The following is a 22,935-nucleotide window of genomic DNA, read 5'->3' as shown; positions in this document are numbered from 1 at the left end:
GGAAAAGAAAGAGGAGGCAGAAAGGCAAGAGGATGCTCTCTAAAAGAAATAAGGATTGGGCTGGCTTCTCCACAGCCTTCAAGCTCCTCTGCAATTCCACAGGGCATGCTGGGAAGATAACTATATTAGCTTCTAAAAGGACATAGATAAGAATTTTTTAAATGTGAAAGCATCGTAAGAACCAGTGTCTGTCCTCAAAGTTCTTGTGGTCTGAGGTAAATGATAGAGTACAATATTCAAATTGCATCCTATCACATTCAGATATTGTGAAAATTGCACACCAGAGTTGCCATTTGAAATTCAACCATTCACTTAGCAAATATTTATAAAGGACGTACTAAGTGCCAGACCCAGAGAAAAGCGGTGTTGCAATCATGTCCCTTCCTCTCGTGGGGCTTTCTGTTTGATGGGGGCAGGAATTGTATGTGATCCGAGATAACTGTGACACAGTCGCACATGGAGCAAGTGGGAAAGCCCTACTCCCACATCATCTGGAAACCGTCCCCTTCGGAGACTCAATGTTCACTCTCAAGCTGCCAAGCGAGAAGCAGCAACTTGCCAAGGTGAGGGCTGTAGACACTGAGTGTCAGACAGGTGTGACAACGTCTTGAGGCAGAGGTTGACTCAGATAAGAAACTGGATGGAAGTCCGAAGGTTCTCAAAGTAGAGGAGGAGATGGGTAGGTCCATAAGGCTGTAAGCGTGCATCTCTTTATGCTTACCAGGCTGTATTTCATCCTAACATAATGGGACTCCCTGACTGTGATTAGGAAGAGGTAAGCCATGATCTGAGTTCTGGCTTTGTGGGGTTTTTTTTTAACTCTGAAAAACATTTTGTATTTTTCTTTGGAAAATGGATTGTGGCAGGGCCAGAGGGAACGAGAAGCCCTTCACAAGAAGGCTGGAACTAAATGGTAGGAAGAAGATTGACATGGCTGAGGAGAGCGGAGAGTGGGGGCGGTGCTGATAGTTTGTGCAGCCAGCAGTTATAAAAGGTCTATTAGCAAAGGGCCTTATGCTCTCCAAATACCTTTTTCCCCTTAGTATTAGAAACACTTGAGCGCACATATTCATTTTATAAATATTTACTGACTGCTAGCCTAGTGCTCCTCAAATTTTAATGTGCCCACTATCACCTGTGCATCCTGTTGAATTGCAGATTCTGATTCTAGGTCTTGGTGCAAACCAAGATTCTATTTTTGTAGCATGTCCCCTGTTGATTAGAGATGCAACTGTGAATGAGACAAAGTGCCCGCCTTCTTGCATCTCAATACATCAATAGGTAGTGTTGATGTATTGAACCAATGGGAACGACTGGTGGCCTTGAAGAAGGTGGATGACATATCGAAGAAGCTTCCAGTTAAAGTAGAAAGCTGTGCGTACTTAAAGCACCTGAATTTGTATCATAAGAGAAGATAAAGTGAGACACAAACAAAAGTAAGCTGTGGATCTCGCTGCTGAAAAGCAGGGTGACTTGGTGCTAGTTTCTATTTTCTGCAAATCAGGTGGCCAAGTGAACACTTAAAAGAAATGGGATCATACAAGAGAGGTGTTTGAAGAAATAGATAAACAGCTGTTGCAGAATATGAAGGTAAAACACTAGAGAACTCTCCAACCATTTGCAGGCAACACTGAGGTCTCATTTGTACTTGAGGGTCAAACATACACCGTGTCAATATATAAGTTTTGCAAATATTCTCTCAAACAATATTTAGATATTCACAGGCAGGCACAGACAATATAGATCATTGGACACATCCATTGCTGTAGTAACTAGTTGAGAAAAGAGAAGGGACCAAAACAAACCAATCTCACTGCCACTGAGTGCATGCGGACTCTTAGTGACTCCTTGGACCAGGGTGGAACTGCCCCGTGAATTTCCAAGACTTTACCTGTTTATTGGAATAGAAAGCCCAGTCTTTCTACCTCGGTGGTGGCTGGACTTTGAGCATTGCAGCCCAACCCGTAAGCCTTACACACTCAACCAAGGCTCCTTAACAGAAGATAGAGGAGAGTAAGATGCCTGGAAAATCATTGATAAGAGATGGTAGGGGATCCTGTCCTTGAAATCTAAGTGATACCTTTTAGTAAATAATCTAGACAGAGGAGGACACATCTGTAAGTTACAGGGAGTATGACTATGAGGTGACTGCGGAATCAGGGGCAATGTCATTGAATGTGTCAATTACCTGAGAGCACACTTTCGTCTCAGTGGAACTTGACATCACCGAGAACAATGGGGAGCCAGGAGCTGAACTTCGCAACACCTGTCTATCAGGCATCATAGAGACAGTGTATTGGGGATGCCAGGGGCACACTGTGGCATCTGGAAGACAAAGGATGGAATTTGGGCTTTACTTCTTGCTAATCAAGGGCCATGGGGCAAGGTATTTTATTTATCCTCTCAACACCTCCATTTCTCTATCTGTAAAGTGGGATGAACAGATTTACCTCACAGAGTTATTATTGTTAGGATGACGCCTGAGTCAAGTTATGCATTCCCAAGAGTCACGACTGCACCTGACAATTAGTGAAATCCTATAAAGAGAATCTGCTCTGTGACACTTGCCGCACAAGTTCCCTGGTGGCACTATGGGTTAGTTCCTGAGCTGCTAACTGCATGGTCATCAGCTCCAAGGGTGAAAGGTGATTCTGTCTGCTCCTGTAATGGTCAAGTCTCAAAATCTGGGTCACTATAAATCAGAATTAGCTCAATGGCAGTGAGTTTGGTTTGGGTTTCGTTGCACTATCTGAAGTATCATGATGGAAGATATTAGCAATGCCTGAAATGGAAGCTCCGGCTAAGCAGGCACTCCTCCTGTGACCTTGTGCTCCCCTGGATGACACCCTTCCCCCACAGGTGGTCAGGGCACTGCAGTCATACCCAGAGGCATTTTATATGCTTTCGGCTTTCTTCCCTTAGCCTGACAGCATCATTTCAGGTAGGTTAGCATTATGAGGTGAATGGTTTTGGTAGCCCACAGTATAAAAGTTCCCTTCACAATGACCTCAAGAGTGGAAAGTTCCCTGTCCAGCATAGTGGGGTCCTGAGAGAAGCAATATTGCATCTCAGTTGATAATCCACCCCCCACTCCCATGAAAAGAAAATGATGTCTCTCAGAGCAGTTGTCAATCAGACACTCTTCATCTCCTGGGGATGGAAAAAAAAAAAAAGTGAGCCAGGCAAGAGATTGATACACAGCCTCGGAGATGGGAGGGACATGGGGTTCTGTGCATTTGGTACCAGGATGGGCATCAGACTCTAAGTCTGGCCCCTTCGCAGAACTGTTAGAATCCTGGGGAATGTCACATGAAGACAGGAATACCCTGAAACTTCTGCCAGGATTGTTGGAACTCTTGAATGGAGTAGGGGTTGCTGAGCCTCACAAAAATGTCAACGTGCTGGATGCTGAGAGAAAACCTCGCCCTTTTGGTGTCCTGTCTGTGCCACTGCAGAAGCTAGGATGGCCACGCAAATGAAGACATCAAGTCTGGAAGATGAATGGAAATTAGAATGTGAATTAATGAAAGCTACTGTCACCCAAGTGCTATCTATCTGCCACTCAACATCAGCGGCAATGTAAACACTGGGGAGCTGCACAGAAAAAGCAAGAGGACAGCAGGAAGGGTGGGAAGTGTTCGTGAGGTCCCAAGAGCTGTGGACCCTTGAGGAATGCTCTAGAGATTCAGAAGGAGGATAACAGTGGGAGCAGTATCTCTGTGGTAGTAAGCAAAATTAAGATAGACCAACTCTGACCACTGATTTTAGTTCCCTGGGACCTACTGACTGGTGGATCTAGGCAGAAGGAGAAAGAGCCAGTAGCTTTTTTGCTGTTCTGCCTGTGGGACACTGGAGCAGAAGAGACTTTGATGAACGTTGACCACTTGCCACCAAGAGAATATAGGGGGTCTACCTCCCCACTCTGAGCCCATTCTGGGAATGGCTATTCTGAGGGGAATGCTTTGCATGATCACTATGGGTGAGTCCTGCCTGTGGGTCAACTGCTTTAATCTACTGTCTGTAGATGGGCCAAGTGCAGTCCTGTCCACTTGCCCCTACCACACAAAATGGTGAATGTCAAGAAATATTGCTTGTGCGAGGGACATGAGGAAATCATAACTAATGACATTATGTTAACTTGTGATTCTCTTGCCCCTTTCTAACATGTTGCATTGAAGCTCCGATGTGTTCTTGAGAAATGGGCCATCCATGATGCCAAGGTATAGGGACCTGGATTTTTAGTCAAATTCTTAGGGGCTAAAAAAAAAAATTCTTAGGGGCTGTGAAGTTGGGTAAGACAAAAATGGTCCCTAAGGTGATGGTTGATAAGCTCAAAGCCTATCCTTGCTCCACTAAAGTAAAAGAGGTAGAGACCTTCATGAGTATGGTTGAATATTGGAGACACTCCTTTCTTTCTCCATCTAATTCAAATCATATGCCCCCTGCATTGGCTAGTAAAGAAAGGAGTGGGATTGGTTTGGTCCCTTGAAACAGATCAGGCCTTCAATGCTGCTGAAGTAGCAGGACAGTAAATACAAGGCTTAGAGACGATAGCTACAGAGAAAGAGCATGCCTGGGACACCACACGCTACCTGAGAGGTCTTGCTGCAAGGGCAACAAGGATGGCATATTTCCCTGGGTTTTTTGTTCCAACTGTGGAAGGGTGCACAGACCAGATACACCTCTACATAAAAACAACCCTGTGCTGTGTACAAAAGCTTGCAGGGGGTGGATGACATCACCAAAGGAGCCCTGTAGATTCAGAAAAGCACTCTATCATAGACTCCTGAGTGCTGGGCTACACCAGATCCTTGGCCAGTAGCATACAGCAAGGAATAGCAAACACACTACAAAGCCCAAACCACTCATGCAGGAAAGCCCCATATGTGCGGGCACGTATCTGAGGAGGCCTGATACCCAGATGGCTGAAACCTAGGCAAACCTCTCCAGTGCACAGCAGTAGCCATTCCACCAGCTACAGATGATGTTTGCATAGATGTTGGGGAGGAGCAGAGAAGCCAACGGGTGGAACTAAAGACTACCTGGCTGGTCCTCATGCATGAACCCCACCCTATTATCTTGTGCTGGGGCAGATGGACAGTATGAAAGAGACTCACATTTTGATTAGCACAGTGGAAAACAAAATGGGGCTGACATGGGTCCAGCAGATCCTGTGAGGAGTGGACACATGGAAACACATTTTGGTTGAGGTATGAGGCAGCGACATTGTTGTTTTTCATATACCAGATGCAGTTCACAATACGTTGACAGGGAACTGCCAAAAGGTTTAGCCAGACTCAGAAGAGGACATGGAACAAGGTTATTGTTGCTAATGTCAAAGCAGAGAATATCTGAAACAGGTTTACTTGTGTGCAGTTGACTAGGCAAAGGCATTTGACTATGTACGGGAACCTAAAAAACTGTGGGTCACTTTGAGAAGAACAGAAATTCTGGAACACTTCCTTGTGCTCATTTGTGAACAGAACAAGAAACCCTGCGTGGCTGACTATTGGAAAGGTGTGAACCAGGGCTGTTTCCTCTCACCACACTTGTTCAATCTACATGCAGAGCAAATCATCAGAGAAGCTGATTAAATGAAGAAGAGTGCAGCATCAGGATTGGGGAAAGGTTTCCTAACAACCTGTGAGATGCAGAGGACACCATCCTGCGTGCTGACAGTGGGGAGGACTTGAAGCACTTGCTGATGCAGATGAAGGATTGTAGCCGTCACTATGGATGACAACGCAATGTATGGAACACCAAATTCCTCACAACTGGGCAAACAGGTTATAGCACGATAAATGGAGAAAAGGTGGAAGTTGTCAAGGATTTTGACTTACTTGTATCCACAATCAATGCCCATGGAAGCAACAGTCAAGAGATCCAAAGGTGTATTGCATTAGGAAAATCTGCCACACAAGACCGGTTTAGAGTATTGAAGATGAACAATGTAACTTTGAGGACTGAGATGCACCTCATCCAATTCAATGCATCATATGCATGTGAAAGTTGGACATTGTATAAAGACAACCATAGAAGAATAGATGCGTTTGAATTGTGGTGCTGGAGAAAAATATTGAAAGTCCCATTGACAAATAAAAGGACAAACTGAGAGGCAAGGATGGCAAGACTTTGCCTTACATCCTTTGGATATATTGTCAGGATAGACCAGTCCCAGGAGAAGGACATCAGGTTTGGTACAGTGGAGGGGCAATGGGAAAGAAGACCCAGATTGACACAGTGGCTGCATCAATGGACTCACAATTGTTCAATTGTGAGGATGGCGCAGGATGGTGCAGAATTTCATTCTGCTGTGCATAGGGTCACCCTGGGTCAGAGCTGACTTGATGGCACCAAACAACAATAGTAGCAAAAGACATGGTCCATTCACTACATCAGTCAATGCCCAGGTGGATGACCTAGCCCAGCTTCCCACTATATATGAGGTTCTTACGAAATAGGCAGCAGAGTGACTGCACCTGAAAACACAGCATAAAGGACTGCAGACACTCTATACTATTGACAATGACTATCTCTTTCTACGAAGCAAATCAGAAAGGGCTGCAGGGATTGGCCCAGCTACTCACTGGAAAGACATAGTCTTGTCCCCTGGAAGCTGAACAAAATACCCCATGCAGACACACCTGCCAAATAGTCACAAGCACATGACATTGCTCTCTGTCCTATGTCTGACAATTGTCATTACCCCCTACTGTGCATAGATACTGCCACCAGACTGCTTTGGGCTACTTTACGCAAGCAAGTGTCCAGTGTGGCCTCTTGCAGCTATGTGCCACTTATGCACCCCAAGAGACATCGACAGAGACCAAGAGCCCCACGTCCCAGCCACAAGGCTCAGCACTGAACTGCCAGCATAAGCACAGCATGCCACTTTCACCCCCTCTGCCATTCCAATGTGGCCAGACCCTTGAATGGCGTCTTGGAACCAAGGCTGCAATATCATCCCAATGTACTGCACCCATGGGCCACATGACAGCCGGACACCTGTGGATGCAGTACTGAGTCCCAACAACCATTCACAACTCAACCTCTATGGATTATTACTACCAGGGCCACAGAAGACTCTGCATTCAAATATCTGGCAAAGACATGGAAATCCCGCTGCTTCTTCCTGGAAATGCCCCAAATCCCCTGCTGACACTGCCCCAGGACCAAGCCCCAGGGAGGGCCATTGTCTCTTTCCGATGGTCACGGCAACCAGTCCTTGGAGCGTCATTATTTCAGCTCTCACGGAAGAGTTAGGATCTTAGGCAATGCTGGGATACACTCAATTCCCCACTCAAGCTGACAAGTGATGGATACCAATGGTGAGACGAACCCTAAAAGGACTCTAAGATTAACCCTGTGGAGCACTGTCCTTCCAGAAGGTGATTACACTGGCCTTTCTTCACCAGAGGGCCCATGGTGTCAATCCATACGGCATTGCAGGCCTGGCGGGTGGGCCCAGCATGCAGTCACTAACACTGCATGCATTTTACTTGACTGTTATGATTTACCCATGATTAGTGCCTCTCCCGTCTATGTCTTTTGGCCCTTAGAGTCTCCAGTAGTGTTTTTCTTGCTAGCTGTGCTGCAATGATGGCTGATAAGAAAAATCAACGAGACTTGAGAAATGCTAACATCTTAACTGTCAGCCTGCTGTAGAAAGTTGCTCCGGCCAATAGCCATACCTGGCAATGCCTATTGGACAGGTGGAAACAGTTCAGGCTGGACATTATCTCTATTTTCCCCCCTTTAAAATGAATTGTTCTATCCATTTACCCATTTACTAACTGACAACTTTTTACCCTCCTTTTAGAGCACTGTCTTCATGTCTATCTTGGGAATTATTTGCCTTGGGTGGTCTTTGATTATGGGATTTATTGCTCTTGAAATCTCTGGCTGCAAATCCCCAAGACCCAGGCTGGAAGAATCATCTTGAAGACAGGCCGTCAAATATTTAGGGCAATTCCTGGGGCAGGAGGGTGGAGGATGGCTATGTTCTGAAATGGCAGTTTCCACTCAGCCAGCACTCCTCAATTGCTCATGGGCCCATGTGGATGATGCCTTTTGCCTCCAGGTAGCCCGAGAGCTGCAGGCACAGCCCGACATCTTGTGTACGCTTCTGCTTCCAGCCCTTATCCAAACAGCACCAGTTTGCCTGTAGCTTTCCAAGCATTGTCCATTTTCAAATCTAGATTTTGAGCTATTGTTTCAGCCCATTTATAAGAACAGGTTTATTCCACTGGCTATCATAACATAAGCTGTATGAGATTTAAATTTTTGGCTTATGTATTTAGATTCTTTTACTTTTCTACTCAAGTGGTATTTTCTGGAACCCCTTCAGCAATATTGTGCATTCAAACTATGTGGGTTTCTGTTGTAGGAATTACTTTCCTTCTAAATTTAATTTTTGTCAAAAAGCATTGAATTAACTTTATCTTTGTATTTTTATCAAGTTTCTTTCAAGGTAGTTGACCTAGAAATTGATGAGCTGGTCTAGATTGATGACCTAAGGTTGGTAAGATATTTCATTTCTAAAAAATGCATAGCTGAAAAAATCAATGAATAAAACTGTGCATATCGAAAGGAGTATTCAGTTAACCTACAATTCCAAATAGTGCATGCAGGGGCTCCTTGTGTCAGTGTGAAAATGGGACAACCCACAGTGTAGAAGAACCAGATATTCAAACGTTAGTGTCTCAACCATATTGGAATATTGTAGAAATCAAATGCAAACTGTGTAAGTGCTGAAGAGAGTGAAACTTATGGGGTAGGGGAATAGAATTGCACGTGAATGGATTACATAGTTTCCCATACTATGGAAAGATTTTTAGAGAAATACATTTGATTTCTTTAAGAGTCATTCACTGCAGGCATCACAGAAAAGTGAAAATCTTTCTAAGAGCCTCACTAATGACCCACAGAGGCATGCTTAGCGGTGAGGCAGTTTGTCAGAGACAGTAGGAGGGGTGCAACTTTGGGCAAATGGAGGAAAAGCACACGGGTCACCGAGAGGCTTCTCCACAGCAATAAGTACCCAGTAAGCTGTGGGTGCCTTGGCAACTTTCTCTGGGAGGGGACCACGTTCTGGTTTGGGGTTGTGTGTTGTGCAGGGTTCTCTAGAGAAACAAGAATGGTTATGCTTGTCGGCTATGTATAGAGAAAGACATTCTCACATCGTGGTAGAAGCAAGTACATCCAGTCTGATTCAAGACTGCTGGTCAGATGGTAACCTGGGGGCTTCTCCAACCTTGTGCAGCTATGGGGCTGAGAAAAGCAGGAACCGGAAGCAGGAAGACAACACCGGATGCGTCCAGGGAGGAGAGCCCACAGATGCCCCGGAACGTCAGGCAATCTGCAGGCAGCAAGAAGAGGCATCGGAGGCAGGATCCCGATGTCGCAGAAGTGACAAGCTTTCCCCCGACTCTGCTTTCAAAGGAGCCAACCGTAGCCCCAAGGAGTCTTTCTTACAATTTCTGGCTGGGACCCGATCAAGGAGATTGCACTAGCTGTTCACAAATTGATCACATTAAGTTTGATTTCATCAGGGAGTTAATTACATTGTGTTAGATCACATCATGAGCAATTGCTACAAAATGACTGAGAACTCTGGATCAGTCAAGTTAGCACATCACAGGATGCCTTCATTTTTAAAACACCTTTTTTCTTTTGTTACTCTGAGTTACACTGTAGCATTAGCACATAACGCAAACCCATTTCACACGCAAGGAGATATGGGTTACAAAAAATAAAAAAAATAAAAGGTGTCTTCTGAGGGAATTATTTTACCTCATCCAATTCCGTTTTCATGACACCATTATTCCCTGTCAACAATATAGAATTTCATGTGGACTCATAAAGAGCAACGAGGGCATTCACTCTTACACCAGCCTACTCTAAATACACAGTAGTTTCAGGTGGTGGCCCATAGCCAGTCAGGGATGCGTTTAAAAGCCATCCAGAACAACCCCGGCCATTTATGTGTTCCCGACTCCATTCTGATCGACTTCCCGCCCCATCCGCCCCTCACCTTCCCATCTGCAGCAGCTTTAAAAGGCAACCATCCACTTTGTTCATGGTACTTGCCAACAAGGCGAGTAAGAACAAACTAAACGGTTTCCCAGCACACACCATTTTAATTCTATTCAATAGATTATCCTGACATATTTACCCATGGCCATGTCTGCCTCTCCGTATCATCCATGGAAACGTATGAATTAAAAATTTAAATTAAAAGCTCAGAGTCTGGGGAGCTTGCTATCTTTTTGAAGAATGGAGCAACTCTGCAGTAGGTTCCCAGCATGAGCAGCGAGGGAGCAGAGACGCTGGCAGGGCGGAAATTACAGCCCACACGTTTCCTTGCAAATACATTCCCAAATATAATGCACCAGATCAAGGAATCCCAAAGACAGGCAAATCCTCAAAGGTCATTCTTCTTTCTCCAGACTTGTGACTCAAGATTGTGCATGAACAAACACTCTTTCTTTTTCGTCCAGGTGTAACATTCCTGCGACTTCTAAGGGCTGATTTATGAAACAAAAAAAATTATGCTGAAAATTTATGAGCCTTTACTCTGTTCATAGTATTTCTGTGCATTACAATACCTAGGAGAATTTGTATTTTAGTAAGAACTATATGAATTACTGTCAAAGCTTCACAATTTATGAAATGCTCAATCTTTGCCAAGCATCAGCCTTCTCAATTATGAAATAGAACAATAAAAAATCATAGATGGTAGTGAATATTCAAAAACCCTTTCATACTGTTATCCCGATGCTGAATTCAGTACATATTTAATAAATGCTTGCAATTATATATATAATTACTCAAAGCTAAAGAATAACATGATCGCAAACAATGATTTTAACTTATTCAAAGTGCTCACCTTTATATAGATATACTATAAAGTTTGGGAAGTTAAGTGTCCACCTCTTTGGGTCTCAACCCATAAATCTTGCTGGGTCAAGTACAGAAAACAGGGATTTCACGTGTAAAAGTGTTTTTGCCATAATCGCAAATTAAGAGGTTGATCACGTTGCTAGATTCACCTCGTGCCATCCTGAAGACATTATACAGCTGAGAAAAACCGTATTTGAGTTTGTGGCATGAAAATCCTCATAAATAGCAAATTGACAGGGACATACAGAGTAGGTAGAAAGAATGAGAAATGAGGCCCTTACTAGTGCTTCATCAAAGTATTGCAAAATCTTCTCCCATGGTGTACAGATATGCTTGATATAATTGATGTATGGAATTTTATAAGAGCTGTATAAGCCCCCAATAAAATGACTTAAAAAAAACACCTTCTTCTATGGAAAATCAAATATATATATATAAATAAGTTGTCTAGGCCTATTTTCTAAAGAAGTAACCACTGAAGTTTATATACATATAAAGCCTTTTAAAAGTTCATTGGAAATTTTCATTATATTTTAATTGCATTAACCATGAACATTTTAAAGATCTTTTGTATTAGTGTGTGTGTGTGTGTGTGTGTGCTGTGTGTAAAGAGAGATTTAAAATAATCATTTTATTGGGGGCTCATACAACTCTTATCACAATCTATACATACATCCATTGTGTCAAGCACATTTGTACATTTGTTGTCATCATCATTCTCAAAACATTTGCTTTTTACTTGAGCCATTGGTATCAGCTCCTCATTTTTCCCCTCCCTCCCCACTCACTCCTTGCATAAATGCTTGATAATTTACAAATTTTTGCAAAGAGAGATTTATCTCAAGGAAAGAGATTTAAATTTAGAGACATCTAGTCCAATATCCCTGGGTCAAATTCCAAATTGGAAATTATCTTCTGACTCATGTAGCCTCAGCACCTTGGCAACATGAAGATCAGCAAGTCAGACAACAGGCAGCAGCTGGCTTATGAGCTATGGAGGCTGACAAACCTCAGAACTGGCAGGCACGACAGAAGGAGACTGGCTCAAGTCCCAAGAACCAGAGGTCATATTGTGAGAGGCAGATGCAGGATCCAGAGTAATCCAAAAGCTAGCAGCCATTGTCATAACAACCTTCTATAGTCAATGTAGGCCACCCATCAAAGAAAACTGCTTTTCAACCTATTGGCTGGTTGTTGTAAATCCCATCATGGAAGTGATTATAGTACATCAGTTCTCACCTTGGGATGACTAAAGCAGAATTACCAAATCAGAGAATTGATGGCCTAGTCAAGTTAACATATATCCTTAACCATCACACAAGTTACTGATCTTCCCCAGAATATGACCTTAGTTACATAGATTATTTAACCTATCTCTTTGTATAAAAACAACAACAAAAACAAAAGGCAAGTAAAAACTTCCCAGTGCCACGTGGTGCCCAAATAGAGAGATTCTCTGGGGACAGTAAAGTCACAGGATTAACTTTTGCAAATCTTTTTTGCAATTCAGGAATAAGATGTTCTGCTTTATGCATCCAGCCTCCTATAAATACCCAATCTAAAGCATTTCCAAAGATTTATCCATGACCCTCATTAAGGATTAAAGTAGCCAGGCATCTTGAAAGAAAGAAGCTAACGCAAAGGTCAGCAGTTCAAAACCACCAACTGCTCTGCAGGAGAAAGATGAGGCTTTCTATTGCTTCAAAGAGTTACAGTCTCAGAAACACACAGAGGCAATACTACCCCGTGCTAGAGTGTCACGAAGGGTCCCAATCAACTTGATGGCAGGGAGTTTGGGTTTTGGGAGATTTCTACTCTACAGATTGTCAATCTGGGGAACAGGGAGTCTTTTAGCTCCTAGCATCCTCTGGAGTGCTCAAAGTGAACTCAAGAAGGGAGTCTGACAAGAAAGTAACCCGAATTTCCCTAGCATTCTCCACTTGACTCACGGCAATGAGAGGAGCATGTATTGGATGGTATGCAAACCATGCGTGGCATGTGCTAAGAAAGGTTGAGTTTCTGGAGCGCTATAGTGATCTTTCCATAGGAATCTGTCACCAACGGGGTTTGAGAAGATGTGGTTTGAAACTCCCTTTATAAGGATGGGATTCCTTGTAAGGAGCCAATAGGTAAAGATTGATTAGCTCGATAAATGATAGCTAGAGAAAAGGGATACGCATAGAAGGATTGGTAGGTAGAAAAAAATAAAATCTTAAATTAGTTCATAAGTGTATAATTTGCTTGACACATTTCAATGCATGTGCATCTTAATGGTCATCAACTTAAGTGGATATTGAAAATAATTGTGTTCTTCCTGAGCACACGGTGACTATGAATTCTTGCTATTTTTTGCCAATCCCTTGCAACACTTCATCAGTTGTGTCTAATAGACCTTCTGTGTTCTCTCCCTTGACCTTACACCAAGGACCCCACTTTCATGTCACCATCCACACCGCAAGGAGCACGAGTCTCAAGTAAGTTACATGTCCAGAGAGGAAAGTCTCCTTCCATTCCAATTAATGGTAGAAAAAATAAAATGAAATCTGGTTAGGTGAGGCCCTAGGGAATTTCAACAAAGTGGGGAATTACGACTGTCTCGGTTCATTAAAACAAAGAATAAAGAGATACTTGCATGTGCTATTTGATACATTATTCACCTTGTGCACTGAAGAATCAGCGCTGTAATATATATAAGAGAGAGAACTGGTGCATCCAGCCTCCTATAAATACCCAATCTAAACCATTGCCAAAGACTTATCCATGTCCCTCATTAAGGATTAAAGTAGCCAGGCATCTTGAAAGAAAGAAGCTTAAATTAGACATTTCCATCTCCTCCTTACTCTAAGCATGCAATTACCCCACAAAGTCCATTCTGTGGCAGCATATTTGATTCCTTGTTGTAGCTCTAAAGTCATTGGAAACCATCTGAAAAGTCCCACAGAACCTTTGCTTCCTTCAGCGATCACACTCACTGCCATCAAGTTGATTCTAACTCAGAGTGACCCTCTAGGGCAGGGTAGACCTTTTCCTATGGCTATCTGAGACTGTAACTCTTAATGGGAGTAGAAAGATTCATCTTTTTCCTGCTGATCGGCTGGTTCTTTAGAGCTGCCAACCTTGTGGTTAGCAGCCCAATATGTTCAATGCCTACATCACCAGTGCTCCTTTAGCTATTATGAAGTGCTCATGAGAGAGTGACAATCATTTCCAATCTGATAAAGCCCCTCCTTGTTCCTCCACTTCATCCTCTGCCCCTTCACTGCCCTGACCTCTCAGCCATTCCTGGAGGAAGCAACATCATCATGGATATTTCCACCTGCTCAGAATGAAACACACTAAAACATTCTTAAAAGGCACCTCTAGTTTTACTGTTCTCTAAGGTAGTGGACTAAATAGTCATGAGGAAGAAAAAAGAACCTTGGGAAAGAGAGATTCTTCTTCTCGGTCTTGTTGAATTCTAGAACAGTGGTTCTCAACCTTCCTAATACTGTGGCCCTTTAATACAGTTCCTCATGTTGTGGTGACCCTCCCAACCATAAAATTATTTTTGTTGCTACTTCATAACTGTAATTGTGCTACCGTTATAAATCAGGTGACCCCTGTGAAAGGATTGTTTGACCCCCAAAGGGGTCACGACCCACAGGTTGAGAACTGCTGTTCTAGAAGGTCCTGGTCCTCATTTATCCTGTTGATACTCTTAAGTCAGTAATACCAAATAATTAGTCAATATTATTGGTTACATAAAGTACTCATATACTCTGATAAACAGTACCATCTTTCCTGACACATCAGGCAATTGTCTACTGACAGCCAGAGTCTATTCTTAGGGATCATGAGCAAGGCTCCAAACAGATGCTTATTAAGAAAAGCAAAGAAAACAAGCATGGGAATGGGTGATAGCGATGGTGTTGACATTGCTAAGGATGAGGATGCTACAAAATGGAGAAAAGGGGGGATTTGTTGCAAAAAGAGGAGAGTTGAATAGAACAGAGGGGATGATGCATGTCTATATAACTGTCATCCATAACAAGGCATAAAACAAGAAAGTAAGTTTGCAAGCAACAGAAATCAAGAACTCAAACCAGCACTCTGAATACACGTGGAAAATAAATCACAAAAAGCTAGTTAGCCAACGAACTAAACCAAGGACAATTTGTTCCATTTATGCTCCTGTGGATTCTAGAGAGAAGAACAGTATAGCTTAAAAAAAAAAAAAGCCACCCAGAAGTTCAGTGGAAAACCACAGGTCGCTGTGACCATTGCATAACAGTAAGTATTCTACAGGGAGAATTTTGCATCTATAAAACATCAACTGTTTCCCGATGTTGAGTCAGGGCCAAAAAGAGGCAGAGCAAGTGGACAGCAGGCCCTGGACGGCAATGGCATCATGATTTTGTGAAGTTCCCCTCAAATTCCTATCTCCGTCTTCCTTTCAAATTTCAATTTCTGTATTTATCTTTCTGTGTGATTTCCCCCTATATTTGCTAGTTAACCACAAGGTAGTCCTTATTCTTAAATACCACATTCCACCCTTTTCCAAATGACTAGTCTTATGGTGCTCTATCTTGTGAGCAGAAAGGTGCTACGTGTGGGAAGAGACTTGTACAGTGTTTAGATGAAACGGGCAAACTCGTCAAAGATAACAAAGGAGGTCAGGAGGTTTTCCGTGAAAGAGTCTCATTGAAAACAAAGGCAAATGTATATTAACATTCTCCTTGAGGCATTTCAGTCACCTCTGAACAATTATATTGTAAATCCAAAAGAGATAATTTAGTATCCAAGCAAAGACAGAGAGAGCAAAAGTAGAGATACTTAAAGAGGCTTTTAATTGACCTATTGAACAGAAATTCAAAAGCATGAAGTATTTGAATTTGCAGGAACGTAGGCTATAGCACACAAGTGGCCAGATGGGAAACTTGGTGTGAAAAACCAAGGATTGAGTTCTTTTTTTGGCTGAGGAATAGCTCCAATGAAGAAATACATTATATTGTATTTTAAAATGTAAAATTAGTTTGAGTTCTGATCTCTTGAAAAGAGGAAACGTCACCCACAGTTCAAGTACATCCCAGATGACCTAAAGTGGGTGGCCCTGTGGCCCTAGCTTTTTAAAACTTAATCCTTTTCAATGACATTTTAAAATAACTTTAAAAAGCAATTATGCCCTACCTGAGAACCTACTATACAGACACAGTAGTCCAAACAGTATGCAACTGGTACAGAACAGAGAATCTCCATGTAAATCCATCCACTATGACAAAGGGTTGGAGTACATTAAATTGGAAAAATAGTCTGTTCAATTAATTGTGAAAAGCTAGATATTCACTTGCTGAAACATGAAATAGAATATATATCTCATAGCATGCACAAAAACTAACTCAAAATGCTTCAAACAGAAATGTCATGGAAGAAAACATAGGGACAAACTTTGGTGTTCTACTTTTTGGCATAAATGGAATACAACATGTGCACACACAAAAAAAACCAGAATATAAACTAAAACCTCCTAAAATTAAATATCAATGTCCATCTGAAGAATTCACTTAAAAAATAAAATGTATACATTATGATAAAATTTGGGCAACAACTTATCTAGTAAAGGACTACACTTTAAAGTGTACAGAAAATTTCAATACTTCAACAACAAAAAGACAAGCAATGAAGTTAAATATGGGCAAAGGATATGAATAGACATTTCATCAAAAAAGGTATTCATGAAGTTAAAGAATGCATAAAAAGTTATTCACAACCATTAGTCATTAGAAAGATGCAATTCAAACTACAGTGGATATAAATACCCTTTCACCCTGACAATAGAAGCCCTGCTCAAAAATCCAGAAAAACACAAAGAATGGAGAGGCTACTGAGAAATTGGAATTATTATACACTGTTAGTGGGAGTGCAAAATAGTACAACAATTATGGAAAGTTGTATGTGATTCATTAGAGAGCTAGAAGCTTAAGTATCAAGTGATGTAGAATTCCCATTCCTAGGTATATATTCTAGACTCTCTAGATTCTAGAGAAAATAAAGAGCTGTAATATGAAAAGACATATGAACACCTATGTTCACCCCATTATTCAAAATAACAAAATGTTAAAACAGCCTGAATGCCCATCAACAGAAAAGTGCATAAACTGTGAACATACATAAAACGGAGACCTATGCAATCATTGAGAGGGGGAGGGGGGACAATCTGTGGAACAGCTCATGCCACCGATGAATCTGGATGACATTATTCTGAGTAAAAGGATGTCACAAAAACAACTATTGTATGAGACCATGATTACGAAAAGTCAGTGTGTTCATCTGGGTAAACTAAGGGGAAAAATCCCTTGACACTCATATGTATAAGAGAGAGTTTTATATAAAGGGTAAGTGTACATTGAGAAAACATCCCAACCCAGTGCTGTCTAAGTCCATAAATCCAACATTAGTCTGACACCAATCCATGAAGTCCTCCTCAAGCTCACAAAACACACGCAATGACGACTGCAGGAGGAAAGCCGAATCAGTGTACTTGTAAGTATCTCAGCACTGGCAGGGGTCTCCACACTGCTGCTCCAGCACCCAGGACTGCAGCAGGGTAGGTCCAGGTGGCTTCTCCTCAGGGTTGTCTTGCAGGAAGTGAGCCTTGCCAGCTAAAGCAGGGAACTGGCTAAGGCAGCTGCACCCTGGTCTGACCATCAGAAAGCAAGAGACCCAAGAACTAGAAAGGCGAGGTTCACCGAGCCATTTATCCCTCTGCCCTTCAATTAACCCACATGTGTACATTGACCAGCTTGGCACAATAAATCTTAACTATCTCAGTCAGAGGTAAGCTGCCACGCAAAAATCAACATTCGTTAATGACTAACAGAGAGAGAAAGAAGGGATGGAGAATCGCTAAGTTGACAGTCCACACACTTAATGGCAGTGAAGGAAAAGGTGATGCGCAACACAGGAGAAGTTGGAACAACTTAACCAACGTAGGGCAAGACAGTGAGAGGCACGCATGAAGAAAAAGACAATGATGGCAAATTATTTAACATGAAGGGTCCTTAACAACCGTACTATTACTGTTGCTGTTAAGTGACATTGAGTGGGTTCTGACTCATGGCTGGCCTATGTACAGCAGAACAAAACACTATCTCGTGACACCCTCACAATCATTGCTGTGTCGGATCCCATGGTGACCATCACTGTGTCAATCCATCTCCTTGAGGCTCCTCCTCTTTTCTGTGAAATTTTCCAAGCATGATGTCCTTCTCATAAACTGGTCTGCCCTGAGAAACTGTCCAAAGGACAAAAGCCAAAGTTCTTCCATCAGAACGGCTAAGGAGCATTCTGGCTTTATGTCTAACACAGTTCATCATTTTGGCAGACCATGGTATATTTAATATTCTTCACCAAGTAGTCATCCAACAGCATAATTTCAATGCTGCAATAATTCTCCAATCTTTCCGGTTTTTGTATGCCTATGAGGCTATGCATAAGACCAAGTCTCAGGGTCACCTTAGACTTCAAAGGGACATCTTTTCTCTTCAGTACTTTGTGCAGATTTGCCAAATGGCACTCATAGTTTGATTTCTTAACTGCTGCTTCCACAACCAATGATGTGGATGCAGATTAAGTGAAATCTGTGACAAGCTGGTTCTTTTCTCCATTTTCCAGGATGTTGTCTCTTGGGTCACTGATGAGGATTTTTGTTTTGGTTAAATTGAGGAGAACTCCATACTGAAGGGTTCATTCTGTGATTTCTAATAATCTGGATATCTATCACATGATAGAATTTTGCAAGTCCAATGACTTACTCATGGCAATTACCATTTTTAACAATGTAAATGACAGCTGTATACATGGACCTAGTCCGACAGAATACGCAGAAAACAAAGTGACTATATCTATGGCATTAGTTCCACTGGAGAAGCTCAGTATCAGTAGCCAAAACAAACCCAGGGGTCAAAGTGGAGCAGAGCATCAATTGCTCATATGGACGTTCAGGTTGAAGGTTAAAAAAATTCCAAAAATACATATGGGCCAAAATATGACCTTAAGCATATTCTACTTGAAATGAAAAGCAAGGAGGGTAATATTTTGTCTCATGTACTTTATATGGGTTATCAAGAGAGACTAGAGCTGGAAAAGGACATCCCATTTGGTAAAATAGAGGGGCAGAGAAAAAGGGAGATTCTCAATATGAGAGATTGATGTAGGGGCTGAAACAAGAAACCGGAGTACGGCAACACTTGGGACGAGAGCACCGTCCAGCCTGTGTTTGGTTCTATCGTAGGGATGCTCTGAGTCGAAACAGGCTCTCTGGCACCTAGCAACCCAAATGTAGAGAACCGAAAAATATAAAAGACCAAATTCATAGAGATATTGCGGATCCCCCCACCTCCAGAACATTGTGCTAAGACAACCTTGTAATGTGAAACTCGTGACTCTCAACAGCCACCTCAAAGCCCAATAATAGCTTGTCCTCTAAAATAAACAGTATTATCCAGGAAGAATGCACCCCTTATAACAATCAATGGTATGAGACTCAAAAGGCCACATTTTCCCAAACTGAAGAGGAGAAGGTAAGCGCAGACAGAAACTGTCTGACGAGAAGTGGGGAATTCAGGAAGGAATGAGGAGAGTGCTAACACATTGCAAGAATTGCAACCAATACCATGGAACAATTGTGTATGAATCATTGATTGGAAAACTAATTTGCGATGCAATTTCCACCATAAGCCCACTAAAATGTTCAAAACAAAGGAATCTATGATTGTTTTATAATTGAGGCTTCTTAAATTCTTAAGATCATAGCATTTCTGAGTATTACTTTCACTTTGTCTAGAACACATTAGAACCCTATGAAAGTGGGATTCTTTAGCCAACAGAAAAGTTGTATTTCAGTAAGGCCTTCATATGCTGAGTTGTCCACCCACAGATCCAACTCTATCATATCACTTCAAGTGAATCCAGCATTTCTTCTTTCTGTACCTAGATGATTGCAACAATGCATCAACAGATAACTCCTGGAAACCCAAACCAGATTCAGGAAAGGACATGAAAGGGGGTTGTCACTGCAGCTACCATTGACTTTGCAAGGGCATTCAACCCTGTGGATCATAACAAATTGTAAATAACATGATTAAGGATAGAATTCCAGAACACTTCACAGTGTTCATGCAGAACCTGTACATGCAGAACAAGAGAATCGTGTGTGATTTAAAATCAGGAAAGGTAGATGTCACGATTGTATCTTTTCCCATATTTATTCAATCTGGATGCTGAGCGAATCATCCAAGAAGTGGGACTACTCATATGTGAAGGGGACTGGGCTAACACAAACTTGCTTGCTGAAAGGGTAGAGAATTTAAAGCACTCACTGATGAAAATCAAAGACTATAGTGTGAATTGCACCTGAATATAAAGTAAACAAAACCCTGACAGCTGGATCCTTAAGCAACATCACCATGAATGGGTATAAAAGAGCTGTTGTCCAGGATTTCGTTTTACTTTGATTTTTTGCCTCATGCACTTGGGGCATTTCCTAGAAGGGATCCGTTTCTGGAAAAGGACATCATGCTAAGGAAAGGTGAGGGCCATTCAAAAGAGGAAGATCCTCAATCAAGTGGGCTTACACTGCCATCACCACAGGGAGCTCATACAAAGTCATGCTTTTAAGAATGTCACAGGCCAAGCAGTATTTCCTTCTGCGGCACGTCATGTCCCAGTGTGTCAGCACCGGCTCCATGGCAAAACAACTCACAATAACCACAACAACACATTTGTGTGTGTTTTTAAAAAAGGGTGGAAAATTCAATTTCCTTTTACTCCCATTTTTCCATAAACAGTTTGAAGCTCCATCATATGGGTATGCATATATAGAGTAAATAAAAGAGTATTTAAAAGTACTAAACAAAAATGACAAAATGTGCAGCTATGGTTTGCCTCCATGTCTTTCGTCTAGGTCTATATCATTCTGAAGGAGTGCTTCCATCCCCCTAACCCTTCCATGAGGAAGTTCGTGCTTCTTGTTTTACACCACATGACAACAGCACTTCAGCCATCCTCAGGGGACTGAAACTGTCTCCTTTGAAGTGTTCTTAGAGTTTTGGAAACAGAAAGATAGCTAAGGGGGCAAGTGAAGGCTATAGGGTGGTTTGGATAATGTGTCCCAAGAGAATCTTCATAAGATAACCCTGGCCACCCTTGGAGAAGAGCAGGAAACCTAACAACAACAACAACAACAAACAAACAAACATTACCTTGACACTATTTTCCACATCCCCCCCGCTCAAGAATGCAGTTCTCTATATTTTCTGAAACTGTCTTATAAATCCCCACAATCATGATCTATCTTTGGAGAAAATCTATCAAGATTACATTTAGCCCTTTGATATCTCAAAAGTAAAAAATTTTAAAAATCACAAAAGTCAACATAAGCCAATGAGCTGACCTCCATGCCTTGAATTTAATTGGTCCAGCACATCCCTCCAACAAGTTATTAATAGAAACTTTTCTTCTGAAGTACCCGAACGAAAAGATCACAGGCTCATTACTCGCGTCATGTAAGAACTTGGCTGGAACTATCTACAGACTGCAGACACATATTTCAATATTTTCTTCATTTATTAATAAACCTGCACATTAATTAACTGGAACACTAATGTGTGTATACAGGCGCATATGCTTATACATGTACTTTTGTAATTTTTTTGTTTTCAAGATTATACTTCTCAACTTCACATTGTAAACTAAACTACTGTTAACACTGCTATATCTTGAATCAGAGCCAATGGGCAGTAAAAAAAACCTCAAGACTCTCCAAGAAGAGAGGCCAGACTTAGAAGGTGAGTAACATTAGAAAGCAGAAAAGATGTACAATTTAGTACTTTAATTTTTGCCATGCCTTGCAGTATGAGAGCATGTGAGCGTGCTTTAGTCCGACACTGTGGGACTAAAATCTAACCATAGCTGAGTATCTGGGACATCTCCACATTGAAAATTTCAATAATGATTTAGAATGTGTTTGTATACACAGATAAAAAGTTTTCATTGCACCCCAGCCTACAGTTAGAATGTTTAGTTATGTATTCAAGTATGCTGTTATGGATAAAAGTATAATTAACAGCTTCTATTTAATATTGTGTTGATGATTATAGCTAGATGAATTAAGAAAAATAAATAAAATGCATATTCTTTGGAAAGGAATAAACAAAACTGTGTTTCCTTTTTTTAAAAAAATTCATTTTATTGGGGGTTCTTACAGCTCTTATCGCAATCCATACATACATCCATTGTGTCAAGCACATTTGTACATCTGTTGCCATCATCCTTTTCAAAACAATTTCTTTCTACTTGAGCCCTTGGTATCAGCTCATTTCCCCCTTCTCATCTCCCTCTTAGGAACCCTTGATAAAATTTTTTTTTTCATATCTTACAACAACTGCTGTCTCCCTTTACCCACTTTTCCGTTGTTTGTCCCCCTTGGAGGGGGTTATATTTGATCATTGTGATCAGTTAAAAACTATCTCTTTTGCAGATGGGATGATCTCAAATATAAAGTCCCCAAGTCCAGTAACTGATTTATTAGAATTACTAAATTAAAGTTAAGCAAAGTTACAGGGTACAGAAGAATATACAAAACTTAATTGTTTTTCTATAGACCAGCAATGAGTAAACAATGTCATCTCAATACAAAGGAATATAATAGCATAAAATACTTAGGAATAAATGTAATACAAAAATGCAAAACCTAAACTATGGAAATTGAAAATGATTGCTGAAAAAGAGTAAAAACAACACCAACTAAAAAAACGAGAAACTATCCCATGTTCATGAAGCAAAAACCTAAATATAGTTAAAATGTCACTTTTTCTGCCGTCAGGGTGATCCCATGGTGATCCCATAGAACAGGGTAGCACTTCCCTGTGTGCTGCTGAGAGCGTGATTCTTTAGCGAAGTAGAAACTGCCTTCTCTGTCCCTTGGAGAAGCTGGTGGTTTCAGACTGCTGGTTTTGATGTGTAACCATTGCACCACAAGGTCAATACAAGAGCCTG

The 22,935-nt window shown here is 41.5% G+C and overlaps 1 protein-coding gene across 4 annotated transcripts in view; it reads right to left on the bottom strand.

Annotated features, from left to right (window-relative positions):
• The window catches only part of OPCML (opioid binding protein/cell adhesion molecule like), a 1,483,171-nt gene that overhangs the window by 377,208 nt on the left and 1,083,028 nt on the right, over positions 1-22,935 (bottom strand). The window lies entirely within an intron of this gene.

The sequence above is a fragment of the Echinops telfairi genome, unplaced genomic scaffold (assembly GCF_000313985.2).
Source record: "Echinops telfairi isolate 266 unplaced genomic scaffold, ASM31398v2 ScPeMD7_5592;HRSCAF=6446, whole genome shotgun sequence".
In the NCBI taxonomy this organism is placed as follows: Eukaryota; Metazoa; Chordata; class Mammalia; order Afrosoricida; family Tenrecidae; genus Echinops; species Echinops telfairi.
Note: the sequence above shows the minus strand (reverse complement) of the source record. Positions and strands in the feature narration are given on the sequence as shown.